Source organism: Tamandua tetradactyla, chromosome 6 (genome assembly GCF_023851605.1).
Source record: "Tamandua tetradactyla isolate mTamTet1 chromosome 6, mTamTet1.pri, whole genome shotgun sequence".
In the NCBI taxonomy this organism is placed as follows: domain Eukaryota; kingdom Metazoa; phylum Chordata; class Mammalia; order Pilosa; family Myrmecophagidae; genus Tamandua; species Tamandua tetradactyla.
In genome coordinates, this window is record NC_135332.1 from 73,977,741 (window position 1) to 73,994,765 (window position 17,025).

At 50.0% G+C, this 17,025-nt stretch overlaps 1 pseudogene; it reads left to right on the forward strand.

Annotated features, from left to right (window-relative positions):
* Positions 1-3,281: 3,281 nt before the first annotated feature.
* On the forward strand, positions 3,282-8,518 carry LOC143686708 (adaptin ear-binding coat-associated protein 1-like; annotated as a pseudogene).
* Positions 8,519-17,025: the final 8,507 nt, after the last annotated feature.

The following is a 17,025-nucleotide window of genomic DNA, read 5'->3' on the forward strand; positions in this document are numbered from 1 at the left end:
CTACCCGTGGTGAAAAGCTCTATAGACAAATACATACATATATATGCACAGACGCAAATAACAGACCGGAGGAAAATGCTTGCAAAGTATAGGACAAAAAGTTCCGAATGTACTAATTGCTCGTTCAAATTACTAAGAGCATCTTGATTTAAAAAAAAAGATAGGCTAGGAATATTAATCTAAAAATAACAGACTCTGTGTTCACCACTTGTGGTTACATTCGACAGAAACTCGGTTCAAACGGACTCATGCAGAGGGAAACATGATTGCTCACTCAACTGGAGAGGCTGGGTGCGAGCCCTCAGGTGTGACAGGACCCAGCTGCTCTGCGGAGGGCTCCGTCTCTTCTCCCCAGTCTCAGCCTACCTCTCTGTTTCCTGCGGCTTTGTTCCCAGACGGCCTGTCCTTGGCCGCACTCCATCAGCCTGGCCTCCCCCCGAAGCCTTGCTCTCCTGACTCAATCTAAGCTGCCCTGGACGGGCTGGCCAGCCAAGCCTGGGTTTCAGGCCTCGCCTAGACTAAGGATGGGGAGAGGGTCACCACAAGAAAGCCAGAGGGCAGAGAAGAGAGGAGGGGACATTCTGCAGGCACAAGACAAGCTCTGCCCATCATAACCCCATTTAGAAATGAAAATACCTCTGGATCGCCTCCCCCCCCCCCCTTTAAATAATGTATTCTTTCACCAAATGATTTTTGAGCTCAAAACACAGTGTCCCTGCTCGTGTGGCGCCTCCTGACCTGCACAGTGACAAACAGGACAAGTGGAAAGAGGTATGGAGAGCCTGCCCGGGGCTTAGACCCGAAGGAAGGAGGAAAACAGGAGCACTCCAGGCAGAGAAAGGGGCATGTGCAAAGGCCCTGCGGCAGGCAGGAGCTTGGCCAGCCTGGGTTCTGGGGTGGAAACCAGAGGCTGGAGGGCAGACAGTGGGGGCTGCATCCATGGGGGCTGGCGGGGTCATTACAGTGTCCCGATTGGGTGGTAACGAGGTCAGGTCTGTGTATTAGCAGGACACCCAGGGCTTCCAGGCCCTCAAATGGCTAAATTCTGTCATCCTACGACCCAGCAACCACACTCCTCAGTTGAGAACCAAGAGAAATGAAGCACATGTCCACCCAGAGACATCTATGCTCATTGCAGCACTATTCACAATAGCCAAAAGGTTCTGTGTTGGTTTGAAATGATGTATGTCCTCTAGAAAAGCCATGTTTTAATCAAAATCCCATTTCATAAAGGCAGAATAATCCCTATTCAATACTGTATGTTTGAATCTGTAATTAGATCATCTCCCTGGAGATGTAACACAATCAAGAGTGATTGTTAAACTGGATTAGGGGAGATGTGTCTCCACCCATTTGGGTGGGTCTTGATTAGTTTCTGGAGTCCTATAAAAGAGGAAACATTTTGGAAAATGAGAGACTCAGAGAGAGCAGAGCAGAATGACGTAGCCACAAGAAGCAGAGTCCACCAGCCAGTGACCTTTGGAGATGAAGAAGGAAAATGCCTCCCAGGGAGCTTCATGAAACAGGAAATCAGGAGAAGCTAGCAGATGACGCCGTGTTCGCCATGTGCCCTTTCAGATAGGAGAAGAACCCTGTGTTCGCCATGCGCCCTTCCACTTGCAAGAGAAACCCTGAACTTCATCGGCCTTCTTGAATCAAGGTATCTTTTCCTGGATGCCTTAGATTGGACATTTCTATAGACTTGCTTTAACTGGGACATTTTCTCAGCCTTACAACTGTACACTGGCAAGCTATTAAATTCACCTTTTTAAAAGCCATTCTGTTTCTGGTATATCGCATTCCGGAAGCTAGCAAACTAGAACAAGGTGAAAGAGCCCAAATGCCGATTAATTGACAAATGGATAAACAAAATGCGTCATATCCACACACCGAAATAATGCTCAGTCATTAAAAAGGAACAAAGTTCGGCTACATTCTTCAACCTGGATGAGCCTTGCAAACATGATGCTAAATGTTCTAAGAAATGATGATATGCAACTATGTGATGATATTGACAATTACTGAATAGATATGTAGAATGGAATGATATGTTAATGTTTTTGTTTGTTCTTAATTTTTTTAATTGATAAATAAATTTTTAAAAAAATGATGCTAACTGAAAGACGACAGACCTAAAATACCACACATCACCCAGTTTCATTCATCCAGAAGTCCAGAAGAGGGAAATCCACAGAGACAGGGAGAAGATTGGTGGTTGTGTATGAATAGGGGTGGGTGCGGCATGGGGTGAGGGGGACAAGTTTCTTTTTGAGGTGAGGGAAACTGAAGATACTAAAACCATTGACCGTGCACACTGAGTGAGCGTATTCTATATGAGATTTTGTCTAAGGAAGCTGTAACCTGTACATAACTAAGAGGAGATCCCTGGCAGCTGAGTGGGGAGGGCGGCAGGTGGCTGGGGTTCTGCCAGTGCCCCCCGCCCCCTCCCAGCAGCCCACTGCCCTACCCTGGGTCTGGGAGGCCACACCTTATCACCCCCTTGGGAGCCCTCCCACCCCCCGTAGAAGTGAGCTCTTGGGACCCAGAATGTTCTGTGCGACTGGGTGTGCCAGTCTGAAAGGGTTTATGTACCCTAGAAAAGCCATGTTTTACTCCTAACCCATCTTGTGGGAGCAACCGTTTCTCTTAATCCCTATTCAGTAATGTAGTTTGGAAACTTGATTGGGTTGTCTCCACGGAGATGTGACTCACCCAATTGTGGGTCTGAACTTTTGAATAGAGAGTGATGGGATTCCACTGATTCCAGGTGGGTCTTGATTACTTTGCTGGAATCCTTTAAAAGAGGAAGCATTTTTGGACAAAGCTTCAGAATGAGGAGAGAATGATGAGAGCCGGAGCCCATGCAGCTGGAGACCTTTGGGGATGAGAAAGGAGTACGCCTTCTGGGGGGCTTCGTGGGGCAGGAAGTCTGGAGGGGAAGCCAGCAGACATCGTCATGTTCGCTGTGCTTTTCCAGCTGAGACAAACACTGAACGTCATTGGCTTTTCTTGAGTGAGGATAACCTCTTGTTGGTGCCTTAATCTGGACATTTTTATCGACTTGCTTTAACTGGGACATTTTCACCACCTTAGAACTGAAAACTAGCCACTTAATAAATCCCCCCTTTTTAAAAGCCGTTCTGTTTCTGGCGTGTCACATTCTGGCATCTAGCAAACAGGGACACTGGGACACAGGGACGAGCTGCCCCTGCCCAGTCCAGCCTGGGACACACAGGAAAACCATATCATGCACCCAAGGGGACACAATGGGGGCTCCAGGCATGGCGAGAGGAGATGTCATGGCCCATTTGAGTTCCAAACATACCCTGGGCCAGGAGCGGAACCAGACGGTGGCAGAGCGGGACAGTGAGAGGGTCTGTGTGTGAAGCCAGAGGTCGGCACCCACTCTGCTCACCTCGGGACCCCAAACCCGGCCACGGGGCACCTGACCATACATCAGACCAGCCTGACTGGCGCGGTGGCCTCTGAATCACTTCAAGAGGGAAGCCTGCCTTTATCAAACTCTAGGATCAAGTTTCAGGGGAGCCCTCTGCTCAAGCACCCATAGAGAACACCCCGCAGTACCGTGGAGATGCCGCAGGTTCTAGCTGCAACTTTGTAATTTGGATCTGGGACGGCATTGGGCATAGTGCTTTCATTGGCACTGGCTTCACACATCGGGGTGATGCCCTCAGCTTTAATGTCTCCTTGCAAGGTCATTTCCAGTGGGTAAAGCAGGAATCTGATATTTCCAAAGAATCTCAGGAAATAGACACTCGTCCCAAGTTAGATTTGGGCTTCAAGGAAGGACAGACCATCAAGTTGAGTATTGGAAACATTTTTTTTTGGGGGGGGGAGTGGTCATTTTTTAAAAATATTTTTTCTTGTAAACAAGAAGAAAAAACACACAAACGTTCTTGACATGGTTATAATCAATGGCTCACAATATTGTCACACTGATCATTTTTTTGAACATTTGCATCACTCCAGAAAAAGAAATAAAAAAGAAAATGAAAAAAATCACACATACTGTATTAGTTAGGGTTCTCTAGAGAAACAGAAGCAACAGGAAATATTCGTAAATATAAAATTTATAAAAGTGTCTCACATAACCATGGGAATGTAGAGTTCAAGATCCATAGGGCAGACTGTGAAGCTGACGATTCTGATGGAGGGTCTGGACAAATTCCACAGGGGAGACTCACCGGCCGAAGGAGGAAAAGAGCCTGTCTCTTCTGAATCTTTCTTAAAAGGCTCCCAGTGATTAGATTAAGCATCATTCATTAAAGGAGACACTCCCCTTGGCTGATGACAAATGGAATCAGCTGTGGATGTAGCCGACGTGATCATGATTTAATTCTATGAAACGTCCTCATAGCAAAAGAGAGGCCAGTACTTGCCCAACCAGACAAACAGGTACCACCACCTGGCCAAGTTGACACATGAACCTGACCTTGACAGTCTACCCCTTGTCAACTTGGCAGCTACATATATTACCTTATACCATACCTAATTTCTAAATAGGAAATAATAAAAGACACATTTTTTTTTCTCACCTAACAATACTCAACTGTCCTGCATATAACCAGAAACACATTAAATCTCTCCAGAATAGGGTGCAAGTCCTTGGGTAATAGTCATTCTTAAACTTGATATCTTACAACTTAAATAGTATAATAGGAACAAAACAGCATTGCAGTCCTCGTTTCTGTAACTGATCACGTGGTTGAAGTTCATATTTATCACTACCTTTTTCCACTACCCATTCCATGTTCCCTTTACCCTCAGCAAGCACTTCAGCTGGCCGTGGTGACCCAAACCTTCATTCCTGAAGTTTCAGAGCCATTGGTAGTCCTGCCTGGATTGGGTTGTTGCAGTTTTCCATTGATTTTAATCACAGGGCATGGTAGTACTAAAAGTTGCCCTAGGGTATCTCCTGTATTCCAAGAGAACTCTTCTTTACCTCCATTGTATAGTTGCAATCCTACTTCCCCCTGATAGTCAGGGTCAGTCACCCCAGACAATAATGTAATCCCCTTCTTGGCTTGTTGATCCAGTGGCATAAGTAGCCAAAGTGACCAGGTGGCAGTCTTAACTTCCAGTTCAGTGGAATCATTGTTGTTTCTCCTGGAGGAAGCACTCCCCCTTTTGGAATGAAAACCTGTAGACTAGCAGAGCTCAGGGTTGCAGGGACAGGAAGTCAAAATTTTCCCAGTGGATCACTAGGGGTAATAGTGAGTGGCACCACACCCATTTCCACCCCTTGGTTCCTGGACCCATGGATCCTGGCTATGGGAGAAACAGCACCATACAGCAGACGCTGATTCAGGGCATATATAGCTTCATGGAGAACATTACCCCAGCCCTTCAAGGTACTGACACCTAGATGGCACCGTAATTGAGTTTTCAAAAGGCCATTCCACCGTTCTATCAATCCAGCTACTTCTGGATGATGGGGAACATGGTAAGACCAGAGAATTCCATGAGCATGTGCCCATTCCCACATTTCATTTGCTGTGAAGTGTGTTCCCTGATCAGAAACAATGCTGTGTGAATACCATGATGATGGATAAGGCATTCTGTAAGCCCATGGATAGTAGTTTTGGCAGAAGCATTGCGTGCAGGGAAAGCAAACCCATATCCAGAGTATGTGTCTATTCCAGTTAGAACAAATCGCTGCCCCTTCTATGAAGGGAATGGTCCAATGTAATCACCCTGCCACCATGTAGCTGGCTGGTCACATTGGGGAATGGTGCCATATCGGGGGCTGAGTGTGGGTCTCTGCTGCTGCCAGATTGGGCACTCAGCAGTGGCTATAGCCAGGTCAGCCTTGGTGAGTGGAAGTCCATGTTGCTGAGCCCATGCATAACCTCCATCCCTACCACCATGACCACTTTGTTCATGAGCCCGTTGGGCAATAACAGGAGTTGCTGGGGAAAGAGGCTGACTGGTATCCACAGAACAGGTCATCTTATCCACTTGATTATTAAAACTTTCCTCTGCTGAAGTCACCCTCTGGTGGTCATTCACATGGGACACAAATATCTTCATGTTTTGAACCCACTCAGAAAGGTCTATCCACATACCTCTTCCCCAGACTTCTTTGTCACCAATTTCCCAATTATGGTCTTTCCAAGTCCCTGGCCATCCAGCCAAACCATTAGCAACAGCCCATGAGTCAGTATACAAACGCACCTCTGGCCAGTTCTCCTTCCAAGCAAAATGAACAACCTTGTGCACTGCTCGAAGTTCTGCCCACTGGGAGGATTTCCCCTCACCACTGTCCTTCAAGGACACCCCAGAAAGGGGTTGTAGTGCTGCAGATGTCCACTTTTGAGTGGAACCCGCATATCGTGCTGAACCATCTGTAAACCAGGCCTGAGTTTTCTCTTCCTCAGTCAATTTATTGTAAGGAATTCCTCAAGAGGCCATAGCTCTGGTCTGGGAAAGAGAAGGTAATGTGGCAGGAATGGAGATTATAGGGCATTCGGGTTACTTCCTCATGTAATCTACTTGTGCCTTCAGGATCTGCTCTGGCCCTATCTCATATAAACCGTTTCCATTTTATGGATGGAGTGCTGCTGCTCACACCCAACTTTATGGTTTGGTGGGTCAAACAACACCCAGTTCATTATAGGCAATTCAGGTCTCATGGTAACTTAGTGGCCCAAGGTTAAGTGTTTGGTCTCTACTAAGGCCCAGTAGCAGGCCAAAAGCTGTTTCTCAAAAGGAGAGTAGTTATCTGCAGAAGATGATAAGGCTTTGCTCCAAAATCCTAAGGGTCTGCGTTGTGATTCTCCAATACAGGCCTGCCAAAGGCTCCAAACAGCATCTCAGTTTGCCACTGACACTTCTAGCATCATTGGATCTGCTGGATCATATGGCCCAAGTGGCAGAGCAGCTTGTAAAGCAGCCTGACCTGTCGTAGAGCCTCCTCTTGTTCAGGTCCCTCAGTTCAGGCCACTCAAAATTAGCAGGTTTTCTGGTCACTTGATAAAGGGGCTGGAGTAGCACACCCTTCTCCTGGTACCAAGTTGTATTAGTTAGGGTTCTAGTAACTCTAGAGAAATAGAAGCAACAGGAAATATTTGTAAATATAAAATTTATAAAAGCGTCTCACGTGACTGTGGGAAAGTAGAGTCCAAAATCCGCAGGGCAGGCTGTGAAGCCCACGATTCCAGTGGAGGGTCTGGATGAACTCCACAGGAGAGGCTGGCTGGTGGAAGCAGGAAGAGAACTTGTCTCTTCTGAATCCTCCTTAAAAGGCTTCCAGTGATTAGATTGAGTATCACTCATTAAAGAAGACACTCCCCTTGGGTGATTACAGATGGAATCAGCTGTAGATGCAGCCGACGTGATCATGATTTAATTCCATGAAATGTCCTCATTGCAACAGACAGGCCAGCACTTGCCCAACCAGACAAAGAGGTGCCACCACCTGGCCAAGTTGACATGTGAACCTGAGACATACCACACCCCTTACTCTTCCCTCTCACTGATCACTAGTATTTCAATCTACCTAATTTATTTTAACATTTGTTCCCCCTATTATTTATTTCTTATCCATATTTTTTACTCTTCTGTCCATACCATAGATAAAAGGAGCATCAGACACAAGGTTTTCACAATCACACAGTCACATTGTGAAAGCTATATCATTATACAATCATCTTCAAGAAACATGGCTACTGGAACACAGCTCTACATTTTCAGGCAGTTCCCTCTACCTGCTCTAATACACCATAAACTAACAAGGTGATATCTGTATAATGCATAAGAATAACCTCCAGGATAACCTCTCGACTCTATTTGAAATCTCTCAGTCACTGATACTTCATTTTGTCTCATTTCTCTCTTCTACCCTTTGGCCAAGAAGGTTTTCTCAATCCCTTGATGCTGAGTCCCAGCTCATTCTAGGATTTCTGTCCCACATTTCCAGGAAGGTTCACACCCCTGGGAGTCATGTCCCACATAGAGAGGGGGAGGGTGGTGAGTTTGCTTATTGTGTTATTGAGAGAGAGAGGCCACATCTGAGCAACAAAAGAGGTTGTCTGGGGGTGACTCAGCCTAATTTTTTTTTCTTAGCCTAATTTAAGTAGGCTTGGCCTATCCTTTAAAGGGATAAGTTTCATAGGGGTGAACCCCAAGATCGAGGTCTCGGCCTATTGATGTGGTTATCTCCAGAGTGTTGGAAACATTACAACCAAGAAAAGAGGTGCATCTAAGCCCAGGACCTCAGGAGCTGGGGGACCTAAACTTACCCCCTCACACACACCTGGAGGCATCCTTCGTAGCTGGCATCAGCAACCATCCTTTTAGATTACCAACCTGCAGATATCCTTTTAGATTTGGATTCTCCCACTCCTGTCACAACACCAGCACCAGCTCCAGTTTCTGAGGCAATGACTTGTGGGGACCCTTTAGCCCTGCATCCCGCTCTGTTTCAACCCAGGCACCGCAGCCATCCAGCTGGGTCCAGTTCCGAGCAGCAGTGGCAGGACTTGAAGGACAGACTTGAAGAAGAAAAATGACCCAGAGACAACGAATCTGTGAGGGAAGATAGAAGCACTTTCCTTCCCGAGAACCAAATTACCCGACGATCTTTCCTCACAGTTTCTCCGTTGCATGCAAGCTGGTTTTGCCACACCCCTTTGTCGGTTCTTGCCGTACAGCAAGAGAGTAGCTGCTTACCACGAGGCGAAAAGAGTAATGGACCTTATCCCATTGTGGCTTACTGGGCAGGACTCAAAAAGACAGGGTCTGTTTGAGGGGAAATTGAATTTCACAATATCTGTAAAAAATTTTTCACCATCTAATTACTATTTTAAAATGTCGCCTTATGTGTGAGACTAAAGCAAAAAATGTATATTTGGTACAAAATTTATATTTTGACTAGTGCATTTCCTAATATAACTTGTGTAGATAGCTTGGTTGAACACCGTAAGTACTTGGAATCTCAGGTAGAACATGAGATTTTGTTAGTTTGTCAAAAGTGATGCCCCGATGAATCCCAGAGTGATTTGATCAGTAAGTGGAAAAGTATTTGCAAAGTCCCCTTTGGGGAATGGCGAGAAGGGGGGAAATCTCAACTTCCCCAAATTGAATTCTTGATATTCTCACAAGCAGTGTGGACAACCAAAGCTATAGGCTGAGCCCCCAGTCTTGGGGTTTGTTCACATGAAACTTAACCCCACAAAGGATAGGTCAAGTCTACTTAAAATTTAGGCCTAAGAGTCACCCCCAAGAGAGCCTCTTTCATTGCTCTGATGTGGCCTCTCTCTCCAGCCAACATGACAAGCAAACTCACCACTCTCCCCCTCTCTACGTGGGACAGGACTCCCTGGCATGTGGACCTTCCTGGCAACATGGGACAGAAATCCTAGAATGAGCTGAGACTCAGCATCAAGGGATTGAGAAAAACCCTAGAATGAGCTGAGACTTAGCATCAAGGGATTGAGAAAACCTTCTCAACCAAAAGGGGGAAGAGTGAAATGAGACTAAGTGTCAATGGCTGAAAGATTCCAGAGTCGAGAGGTTATCCTGGAGGTTATTCTTACACATTAAATAGATATCACCTTGTTAGTCAAGATGTAATGGAGAGACTGGAGGGAACTGCCTGATAATGTAGAGCTGTGTTCCAGTAGCCATGTTTCTTGAAGATGATTGTATAATGATATAGCTTTCACAGTGTGACTGTGTGATTGTGAAAACCTTGTGTCTGATGCTCCTTTTATCTACCTTGTCAATAGACAAGTAATACATGTGGAATAAAAATAAATAGGGGGAACAAATGTTAAAATAAATTTAGTTTGAAATGCTAGTGATCAATGGAAGGTAAAGGTAAAGGTTATGGTATGTATAAATTTTTTTCTGTTTTCGTCTTATTTCTTTTTCTGAATAGAGGCAAATGTTCCAAGAAATGATTATGATGATGAATATGCAACTATGTGATGATATTGTGAATTATTGATTAAATATGTAGAACGGAATGATCAAAATAGGGATGTTTGCATTTGTTTTGTGTTTTTTTGGTATTTAAAAAAATAAAATAAAAAGATTTTAAAAATTTTCACCATCTTTTAAAATCTTGAATTTATTTCAGAATCATCTCCTGACTCTGTGTGCCTCTTTGTGAAATTTTGGCAATTTCAGGGGAGACCAAAACTTTGAAACCCCTTCTCTGCTAATCCAAGACTCTGACATGGACAGACTGATCTCGGTGTTGACAAATTCAGAATTTCGGTAGAAGTAAATATGGAGAAAGAGCTGTTTCCTAGGTCTTGGCTCTCTATCCTTCAGGCTTTACTATCCAGTGGCCGTCCAAAGTCAGATCCAGCTCCAACACTCTCTTGAGTGTTTACATGTTTCTTTTTATGATAAGAGGGTTATTTTGGTGGCACTTTGTGCTGGCTTGAAAGGATGAATGTCCCCTAGAAAAGCCATGTTTTAACCTAAATCCCATTTCATAAAGGCAGAATAATCCCTATTCAATACTGTATGTTTGAAACTGTAATCAGATCATTTCCCTGGAGATGTGATTTAATCAAGAGTGGTTGTTAAGCTGAATTAGGTGATGACATGTCTCCACCCATTTGGGTGGGTCTTGATAAGTTTCTGGAGTCCTATAAAGGAGGGAACATTTTGGAGAATGAGAGATTTCAGAGGAGAGAATGCTGCAGCACCACGAAGCAGAGTTCATCAGCCAGCGCTTTGGAGATGAAGAAGGAAAACGCCTCACGGGAGCTTCATGAAACAGGAAGCCAGGAGAAAAAGTTAGCAGATGATGCCGTGTTGGCCACGTGCCCTTCCAGCTGAGAGAGAAACCCTGAACTTCATCAGCCTTCTTGAATCAAGGTATCTTTCCCTGGATGCCTTTGATTGGACATTTCTATAGACTTGTTTTAATTGGGACACTTTCTCAGCCTTAGAACTGTAAACTAGCAACTTATTAAATTCCCCTTTTTAAAAGCCATTCTGTTTCTGGTATATTGCATTCCAGCCACCAGCAAACTAGAACACAATTCCACTTTTTTTTTTCTGTTTGTTGGCTAGTGCAACATTTTTGGTTAGTGGGGGTCTCTTATGAAGAAATTCAGGGGGCTGTGCTCTCCAAGTTAAATTCTGGAGAAGTGTTTATTTTCTTGGAGCTTCAGCTATTTGCTCCATTTGAAACATGGCAATGCGGGGTCACTGGCCCTGGGTCCCACAGTGGAACCCGGCTTCTTCTGAGCTGGGCTGCAGGCAGGACCTAATCCACGTATGGGGCTCTGCAGCCTAGTGGGTGCCCAGAGCTGGTCTCGCCAGCCCAGGGACTAGCTTTGGCACACACTTGTTTCCCCCCTGGGGAGGGCCAGGCCACCTCCTGTGGGCCCCAAGCCCCTGAACCCGTCCCCTGCCATGTGCCACCAGTGACCCCCCTACCCTGGGAGCCAACCCAGGAGGGGGACCCCTCTAGGTGGAGGATTCCTGTGTGTTCTTGGGGGGCTGAGAGAAATGGCACAGGTGATGGCAGGAGCGGCCAAGCCGAGTGCCCCTTCCCCGAGACCAGGAAGTAGGGTTGAGGCTCCCTGAAAACCCTCCTCCTTGGTCACCCCACATATGTTGAGAAGGTTCTCAAAGAACAGGAAGGGGCCCCACTTCCTCCAGCGAAGTGGTGGATAAAACCCATAGTGAGGGCATGAGCAAAGCAGGGTGCCGAGATGCTGGGAGGAGAATGAGGTGGTCGCAGTTTCCAAACCTCCAGGGATGTCTCCTCAGATCAGACCTTTCACTGCTGGGCTGCCTGGCCTCAGGGCAGCTCTGAATCACGTCTGCTCTTTGCAGGCCCGGCTTGGCCGGACACATCAGAGATCCAGGCCTCTCTCTGCTGGGTCTGCAGTCTGGGGCTGGGGGTGGGGGCCGGTGGAAACACCCGTGTCCTCTCGCACGCCCTCCCTGGGAGCAGCCCCAGGGCCCAGCCGCCTGTCCCCCACTCACAGGCCCCTCCTGGAGCCCCAGGGCTTCCTCCCGCTCCCTGCCGGGCTGGGCCTGCAGTGCATCCCCACTTCGGCCAGGCCCTGTTCGGCCCCCTCCACGCTGCCTCTGGCTGTCCCCTGGCCTCTCCCCTGTGAGACTTGGCCGCGGTTCCTGCTAGAAGATCAGTTTCATGAGGGGCAGGGCTGTGTGTCCAGCTGTGTCTGTCATCTCTAATGTGCAGCCTTTCCTTGCGTCCCCTGCACACGGAGAGCCTGGCCCATAGCTGAAAGGGGCTAAGCAAATGGTGAATGAATGAAGGAAGGAATGAATGAATGGGAGGGGCAGTGGTGGCCACAAGGAAAGCCTGCCAGTTGCCGGGTGGCCTCTGGGTGGCAGCCACGCGGCGCCAAGCGGGCAGGCAGCAGCAGGGTGTGTGTGTGTGTGTGTGTGTGTGTGTGTGTGTGTGTGTGTGTGTGTGTGTGTGTGTGTAGCAGGAGGGGCCGTCCTGGCAGAGGCCCCCCTTCCTCGGCACAGCCAGGAGCAAACCCAACATTTCCCAATTTGATTGGGAAAATTAATGGCCTAGAAGAGACACAACTACAAGCCGATGGGGCCAGAACTCAGGCTTCGGGGCTGGCTGGAGCAGCAGGGTTTTCCCCACACCCACAGCTCTATTGGAACTTGGGAACGTTGGGCAGGGGGCAGGGGCCACCCCACAGGGGCCACCCAGCCCCGGGCAGGGCCGGACTCTGCTGAGAGTGCCGGGTGGCCCGGCGGGGGAAAGAGGGGTGCAGAAACCCAGCCCCTGGGGGGGGGTGCTCGGCTGGGAGGGGCACCCAGGAGGGCTAATTGGGGGAACAACATCAGATCAGGCCTCGAAGGATGTGCAAATCGGCAGCATGCTCTGAGCGCAGGCTGGGGAAGGGGCCCTGTCCGTCCGGCTCAGTCTGTCTGTCCTGCTAAGGCTCTGGATTCTGCTGGGTGTAGTCAGTGGAGGAGGGGCTTTGCAATGGAGGTGAGACCCCTGCAGATTTGAGAGTTGGAAAGAAGGCTCTGGCTGCCTTTAGAAGATGATTTTGGGGTGTGTGACTGTGGGGTTCAGATAGGAGAAAGGGGGAGAGGAAGCTGTTAGTGTAGCCCTTGGGGGCCACTGGGCACGGGGGTGCAGTGGGAGGGGGTGCCCAGCGGGGCTCAGCACCTCATTCTATGTCCAGCCCACTGCCCGCCTCATCCTTGACCCCCTCAGCCAGCGGCAGGGTGAGGAAGCTGCCCGGTCCTCCGGGGAACCCCAAGGTGGCCCGGCCCCCAGGGTCTTGCTCACCTTTACACCCAGCCTTGAGAGAGCTCCCCACGCAGGCCAGGGCACAGGACCACGATTCCGGGTCTACATGAGTCTGAGGCCCCACCCTGGGCTCCGGCCCCTTCCTGGGCGAGCAGCTGGAGCCACATGGGGACAGACCCTGGAGGGGCAGCCACCTCATTCCCTCCCGCGGCACAGGCCTGGGGCACAAGACCCCTGGGGATAGAGCTCCCTGCGGCCCCCCTGCTCCGGGGAAGACATTTCACCACTTGGTGTGCCTGCCCCAGCCCCCCAGCCCCTCCCTAGGACCCCCAGCACCCACCTCCCGCCCTCCTCCCTGGCGCTTCACCGCCCCCCAGCCCTGCGGCTTGTGACACTAACCCCGGCCACAGCGATGGGGTCGGAGGAGGGCGCGTGACCCCCCTGCACTAATCCTGGGGAACTCGGAACTTCCGGGGGTGCAGGTGGTTGGAGGGCAAAGCTGGCACAGAGGTGGCCGGGACCCGGAGGGCGGAGCCAGGGGCTGAGCAACCTCTCCTGAAGCCAACTCCAGCTTGAGATGGGTTTCCAGTAGCTTACCACTAGAAGGGCCTGACTCGGTTCACGCCTAAGTACTAGAATTTTCTGTGGCAGCAGGAGCATCCGCATGCCCGGGCAAGGCAGGGATGTGTCCTGCACTCTGCTCCAGGAGTGTAAACGGCCCTTCTCCTGAGATCTCTCTCACCAGGTCAGTGTCTGCACCATGTGCCAGAGGCTGCGCTGCTCGGTTCCAGGAAAAGGCACGTCTGACTCGGCAGCAGTGCTGGGTGGCTTCCACCCGGTGGAGTGTGGGGTGGCCCACTGTCCTCGTTTGTGCAGGGTGCATACCAGGGGTCTGATGTGCATAGCTGCCTCTGCATCTTTTTTTTTTTAACCATCATAATCAACTTGTTTTTCCCTTTTTGTGAAAAATAACATGTATACAGAAAAGCAATAAATTTCAAAGCACATTGCGACAATTAGCGGTTGAGCCGATTTCAGAGTTTGGCATGGGTTACAATTCCACAATTCTAGGCTTTTACTTCTAGCTGCTCTAAGATACTGGAGACTAAAAGAAATATCAGTATAATGATTCAGCGTTCATATTCATTTGTTAAACCTGACCTTCTCTGTATAAATCCACAATTGCCTTTGATCTTTCTCCCACTCTTTAGGCTGCCCCTTTATCTTTAAATCTTTGAGGGGGACAGATTTTCTCTCTTCTCTATGAGCAGAAGACTGAGGTCTCCACCACCCATCTGACTACCCCATCCGGGGCCCAGGATGGGAACCCCTGTTCCCCCGCCAAAACCTCGACTGCAGCCTCGTGAATGGCCCCGAGCCAATGGCGTGTGAACCTCATGTGTTGTTAATTACATCTGCAGTCAGTGAGTAGGTGTGCCTGCTGCAATGAATGGTGTTTGATTTAATTGGCTGGTGCTTAAATGGGAAAGTTCAACGTAGCACAGCCCAAGCAGCTCAGCATACCTCATCTCAGCACTCACAGCTCAGCCCAGGTTTTTGGAGATACAGAAAGGGATCACCCCGGGGAAAGCTGTTGGAACCCAGAGGCCTGGAGAGAAGGCCAGCAGAGACCATCCTGTGCCTTCCCGCGTAAGAAAGAAACTCAGTTGAAAATTAACTGTCTTTCTTTCTTCTGAAGAAGAAAGATTTCTGACCCACAGACAATAATAATCTACTGTTTTAAGCCCCTAGGTCTGGGGGCTAATTTGTTACACAGCAGTAGCTGACTGATGTGCTATGCCAGGCTGTCACAGCCCAGACTCCTGTGGATTGGGCCCCCAGGTGCCACGTGGCCATGCTACCTTGCCTTTGCCATTCGAGGGCCCTGCCACCACCACAGAGGCACTGGGAGACACTCTTCGTGGCAGGACCTGCTCCCATCAGCCCTGGGCACAGAGGTCACAGCTGCTCACTGCTGCCAAAAGCCGCTGGCCTGCACACTCCTTACTGCTTGGTGAGGGTATTGGCCTCCAGGTCCCCTCAGGGAACCCAGTCAGGGGTGATGATTTAGTTTGCTAGCTGCCTGAATGCAACACACCAGAGATGGATTGGCTTTTAATAAAAGGGGATTTATTTAATAAAAAATGTATAGTTCTTCAGAAGAAAGAAAGACAGTTAATTTTCAACTGAGTTTCTTTCTTACGCGGGAAGGCACAGGATGGTCTCTGCTGGCCTTCTCTCCAGGCCTCTGGGTTCCAACAGCTTTCCCCGGGGTGATCCCTTTCTGTATCTCCAAAAACCTGGGCTGAGCTGTGAGTGCTGAGATGAGGTATGCTGAGCTGCTTGGGCTGTGCTACGTTGAACTTTCCCATTTAAGCACCAGCCAATTAAATCAAACACCATTCATTGCAGCAGGCACACCTACTCACTGACTGCAGATGTAATTAACAACACATGAGGTTCACACGCCATTGGCTCATGTCCACAACAACAGAACTAGGCACCTTCAGCTGGCCAATTTGACACCTGACTCTAACTGCCACAGGTGGTTTCTCTGATCTTGCAAAATAAACCTCTCCCCACTCTCCTGGCGCTCCTCACCTTCTGCCCTCTTCTTCAGCACTTAGCCCCAAGGTGTATTTGCTGCCCCGCTTCACCCAGGACTTGGAAGGTGCCTCCCATCCGTGAGCTGCTCACCCCGCCGTATTCCACCCTCCCCTCCAGCACCCGTCTACACCCCTTTCCACAGGGCCCCCGGTCCTGCCGGGCACACACACTGCCAGGCCCGCAGCTCCTGGGAGCCTCGTCCATCTGCTCCGGGCAGGGACAGAAGCTCCCCAACCAGACCAGGCGGGACTCGAAGCTGAGAGGGGCGGGCAGAGCAGGAGGAGGGCCCCTGCCCAGGTGAGATCTCTGCCCGGTGGTCCGAGGTGGGAGGGTGGTGTCCTGCGGCAGGGGAGGGGCCAAATCACCCGGAGGAGAGGGAGGGGGTGGGGCGGAGGGGAGGAGGGGGAGGGGGGAAGGGGGCTTTCCACCAGGCCCGGAGTCCCTGGAGGGGTTCCACCAGGCCCTGGGCTGTGACTGACCAAAGTCCTGGCACAAGGTGACAGGCCCCTCCCCTGGCCTTGCCCAGCTCTGTCACTGGCAATGTCCCAAATCCGGGTGGCTCTGCCTGAGGCCTGGCACCACCGCCCACTCCCATGTGGAGGGTGCCGGCCCCGGGTGCTGACAGCCCTGGAGGCTCATCTGGACCCAGATGGACGTGAAGACGGCCCAAGCTTGTCCCCAGCATTTGGGAAACACAAGGTGGCGGGGGGTGGGGGGGGTGTAGCTGCCTTGAAGCCTGGCAGAAACTTCAGGTCAGCCAGCGGCAATTCAGGGCGTGCAGGGAAATCTGGAAGATTCCACAGCAGCATTTAAAGAGAATGAGACCCCAGGACCTGGGCCAGGGAGGGGTAGAAGCTACTCCAACCCTCTGAACCCTCCAGGCCAGTGGCAGTGGCCCCTCACCACCACTTCTGGGGAGGGGTTCAGGGAGGAGGTGAGGGCAGAGGGCTGGCCAGGGGCAGGCCGCCAGGTGAGCTCCTGCTTCCAAGATGGTCGGCAGAGGATGGGGGGTGAGGTGGGGATCGGGGCTCCCCGAGGGCCCCAGGGCGGCCCAGGCCCAGGGCCCACTGTAGCGGCTAGCCAGAGGGGAGGGCCAAGTCCGGCCTGTGCATGGTGGAGGGGAGGGGCCTCGGGAGGAGCCATGGGCTGGACGGGCTCGGCGGCAGGGCAGGGGTTACCAC